Source organism: Bison bison, unplaced genomic scaffold (genome assembly GCF_000754665.1).
Source record: "Bison bison bison isolate TAMUID 2011002044 unplaced genomic scaffold, Bison_UMD1.0 scf7180017864384, whole genome shotgun sequence".
Lineage (NCBI taxonomy): Eukaryota > Metazoa > Chordata > Mammalia > Artiodactyla > Bovidae > Bison > Bison bison.
In genome coordinates, this window is record NW_011494956.1 from 11,936,464 (window position 1) to 11,941,489 (window position 5,026).

Consider the following 5,026-nt stretch of genomic DNA (forward strand, 5'->3'; position numbering starts at 1 on the left):
CGGAGAGTGTTTTGCCTATATTCTCCTCTAGGAGTTTTATAGTTTCTGGTCTTACGTTTAGATCTTTAATCCATTTTGAGTTTATTTTTGTGTATGGTGTTAGAAAGTGGTCCAGTTTCATTCTTTTACAAGTGGTTGACCAGTTTTCCCAGCACCACTTGTTAAAGAGATTGTCTTTAATCCATTGTATATTCTTGCCTCCTTTGCCAAAGATAAGGTGTCCATATGTGCGTGGATTTATCTCTGGGCTTTCTATTTTATTCCAAATGGAGAGATCACAACAGACAACACAGAAATACAAAGGATCATAAGAGACTACTATCAACAATTATATGCCAATAAAATGGACAACGTGGAAGAAATGGACAAATTCTTAGAAAAGTACAACTTTCCAAAACTGGACCAGGAAGAAATAGAAAATCTTAACAGACCCATCACAAGCATGGAAATTGAAACTGTAATCAAAAATCTTCCAGCAAACAAAAGCCCCGGTCCAGACGGCTTCACAGCTGAATTATACCAAAAATTTAGAGAAGAGCTAACACCTATCCTGCTCAAACTCTTCCAGAAAATTGCAGAGGAAGGTAAACTTCCAAACTCATTCTATGAGGCCACCATCACCCTAATACCAAAACCTGACAAAGATGCCACAAAAAAAGAAAACTACAGGCCAATACCACTGATGAACATAGATGCAAAAATCCTTAACAAAATTCTAGCAATCAGAATCCAACAACACATTAAAAAGATCATACACCATGATCAAGTGGGCTTTATCCCAGGGATGCAAGGATTCTTCAATATCCGCAAATCAATCAATGTAATACACCACATTAACAAATTGAAAAATAAAAACCATATGATTATCCTATCCTCTTTAAATGTTGAGAATTTTGTTTATTCCTTTCATTCACTCTTTCTTTTCTTACCATTCTGCTTTGGCAGCATTTTCAAAACTTACTTGACTACAGATGCTTTGGTTATAGACCTCCTATTTAATCTCTAAAAAGCTTCCCACCAAACAAAGTCTTGGGAAAGGTAGAATAAGGGGGAAATAACAAGGAAATGACTTAGAACTCAAAGACCTACGTCTGTCTCACATTTAGTAGTTATGTGACCCAGGAAAGCTACTTAAGGACCTATCAGAGTAAACTTTTAACACAGATGGAAGCAAAAGGTGACAGCAACTGTGAGAGATTTCTCAGAAGTAAAATCAAGTTATGAAATCAGTGCTTTTATAAATCCTGGGCCCAACATTGCAGAATACACATTATTTTCAAGTATCCATGAGATATATATAAAAATTGTATACACTGAGGCTTAAAGTAAGTCTGAAAATTTTTAAAGAATTGAATTTTTTTTAACGAAATGCAATTAAGCTAAGAATCAACTTAGAAAAGGATAAATATATTTGTAAATTAAGTAATATTATTTTAGACAAACTAAAATCCACAGTGGAAAGTAAACAAAATATCTTGAACTGAAAATAAAACTTATGGAAGGCAATTAAACATACAATTATAGGGAAATATATCCTTAGAAACATATAAAGACTGAAATTAATGCACAACATCTACTCCAAGAAATTATGAAAACATCATCAATAGCAACATTAAAATAAACCCAAGATTCAGAAGGAAAAACTTGTGTGTTAAAGATAAGAGTAGAAATGAATGAAAGAGAAACCAAACATAAAATAGAAAGGATCAACAAAGTCAGATTTGGTTATTGAAAAGCCTGCTAAAATTGATAGTGCTCTGGTTTTTAAGGAGATGTAACGCTGGGCTGGAAGAAACGCAAGCTGGAATCAAGACTGCCGGGAGAAATATCAATAACCTCAGATATGCAGATGACACCACCCTTATGGCAGAAAGGAAAGAGGAACTAAAAAGCCTCTTGATGAAAGTGAAAGAGGAAGAGTGAAAAAGTTGGCTTAAAGCTCAACATTCAGAAAACTAAGATCATGGCATCCAGTCCCATCACTTCATGAGAAATAGATGGGGAAACAGTGTCAGACTTTATTTTGGGGGCTCTGAACTCACTGCAGATGGTGACTGCAGCCATGAAAATTAAAAGACGCTTACTCCTTGGAAGGAAAGTTATGACCAACCTAGATAGCATATTCAAAAGCAGAGACATTACTTTGCCAATAAAGGTCCATCTAGTCAAGGCTATGGTTTTTCCTGTGGTCATGTATGGATGTGAGAGTTGGACTGTGAAGAAAGCTGAGTGCCAAAGAATTGATGCTTTTGAACTGTGGTGTTGGAGAAGAGTCTTAGGAGTCCCTTGGACTGCAAGGAGATCCAACCAGTCCATCCTAAAGGAGATCAGTCCTGAGTGTTCATTGGAAGGACTGATGCTGAGGCTGAAACTCCAATACTTTGGCCACCTCATGCGAAGAGTTGACTCATTGGAAAATACCGTGATGCTGGGAGGGATTGAGGGCAGGAGGAGAAGGGGACGACAGAGGATGAGATGGCTGGAGGGCATCACTGACTTGATGCACATGAGTTTGGGTGAACTCTGAGAGTTGGTGATGGACAGGGAGGCCTGGCATGCTGCAATTCATGAGGTCGCAAAGAGTTGGACACGACTGAGCGACTGAACTGAACTGAACTGAACTGAAAACAATGTTAGGAATGAAAAAGAGGACATGAATTTCAGAATCACAGACATTAGGGAAAATAAGAGAGAGGAAATCATAAATTCTATGACAAAATTTTGAAAGTTTAACTGAAATAGATAAATTCTTATTAAAAACACGACTTTCAAATGTATATAAGAAATAAAAATGCTAATGGTTCTATAATTATGAAAAAGTTGAATCCCAAATAAAAAATATGTCCAATAAGAAAACATTACAGACAACTTCTACCATTTAAGCTAGAAATTTCATTAATCCAATCAGAACACAGCTCTCTTTACAAGGTTAGCTATATAACTTTTTTACAAAATCTGCCTCCACCAATGAGAAAAACGAGCCAAGCACACTTTTGAATGTAGAAGTAGAAATCCTCAATAATGTATTCTCAAATCTAATTTGGCAGAATACTAACAGAATAACAAGCAATGAACTCTTGGCAAGCATGCAGGAGAGCTGGGGGAAGCTGAAATGAGAAGCTGATTTACCACTATCTATCCCAGTACCCTGGGCATAAGCTCCTTTGTTTATAGAAAAAATAGAGAATGTGAGCTAACCCACCTCGTCAGTTCAACTGAATGGTCAGTTAAATGAAGGTCTATAAATACAGACTGATGGTGTGGATGTGTGTATGATGATGGAGGTGTGAGAGACACAGTTGAAAGAACTCATGGTACATAAAGTGTTTTGTATCCTTTTTTAACTTAACATTTTCCCATAAGTCTATCTTTCATAAAGATCATTTAAAACAACTGACTACCATTTCTTTTTACAAATATACCACTTTTGAAATTAGTAACCTTTTAATGTTAGGCATTTAAGTTTCTCTTTTCTAATGCTAAAGATTATATGGCAATGAACACACTCCTGCCTAATTCTTTGTCTACCTTTCTGATATCTCCTTAGGAGATAGAAGTATTAATCCAACTACTGTCACATTTTAAAATTCTTAATACTTATGAAAAATCTTAATGCATTTGATATAAGTGCTCTCTAGAAAGCTGGTCCCATTTATAACTTGCAGCAGCAATTCACAAGCACACCTTTCATCCTCAGTACCCTTTAAGCTTTCTCTTTTCTTAACCTGTGTTAATGTAATGTGTTAAAAATGGCACATCACTGTTCTTTTAATTTAGCACGGTGTGATAAACAGTGACGGTAAATCTTTCCATTTGTCAGCCAGTTCCTTTGCTGGACATTGGCTTTACTTGAGTAAAGACAAACCCTGAATTCTCCTGCCTTATAGATATCTCTGAGGAGGGCATGGCTACCCACTCCAGTATTCTTGCCTAGAGAATCCCCCATGGGCAGAGGAGCCTGGTGGGCTACAGTCCATGAGATCACAATGAGTCGGGCATGAATGAGCGACTAAGCACAGCACAGAACATAGATATCTCTACAGGTGATTTTTTCAATATAAAGTCTCCAGCACGTGTGCTGTGGGACACATGGTCTGGGGCCGGCCCTCAGCCTGGTACCTGGCTGGCCTAATGACGGAGAGCTGGAAACCCGAGCACCTCCTTGCAAAACCACTTTCCTAATGACCAACCCTCTGAATAAGCCAAGAGAAGGATAAAGTGAAAAGGCCATATGTGAGGTCTCTGAATTGCCACAGGACTGGAAACACTATTACACTTGTCTTTAATCTCCCCACCCTCCGTTCGTCTCTCTCCTTTTAATTTTCCTAAATGGCCCAGCCGCTGCTGTTGAGGAGAAGGTATTTAATATGGGTGAGGATTTAGCTGCTCTTCCAGGAATAGGCTGGGCCACTGCTTTCGAAATGTCATCTTGATTTGCTGCTTCCGCACTAAGTAAGAGACTTACTAGGGCTTAGGGGATGAATCTGGACACAAACCTCCCTAATGAAATGGCCTGGGGCCTCGCCCATGGCTGTGGCTCTGGGGACAGCTGCCAGCTGTCCGGAGCAGGAGCATCTGACAGGGAAGGGCTCTGGGGCTTGAAGGCCCTCCCTCACAACCCCTTCTGCATCCCCCACCCCAGCTCCAGCCACTCAGAACCTCATCAAGTGCCCCTCGTTACGTCTCTCTCTCCCTCCACTCCTCCCCACTCCCCCCGACTCCCAAGTTCCCCCAGCACCCTATACTGACACCTCTGCTTTCATTTATTCCCAGCACTGTGGAAAATTCTGAAAGAGATGGGAATACCAGACCACCTGACCTGCCTCTTGAGAAACCTATATGTAGGTCAGGAAGCAACAGTTAGAACTGGACATGGAACAACAGACTGGTTCCAAATAGGAAAAGGAGTTCGTCAAGGCTGTATATTGTCACCCTGCTTATTTAACTTATATGCAGAGTACATCATGAGAAATGCTGGGCTGGAAGAAACACAAGCTGGAATCAAGATTGCCGGGAGAAATATAAA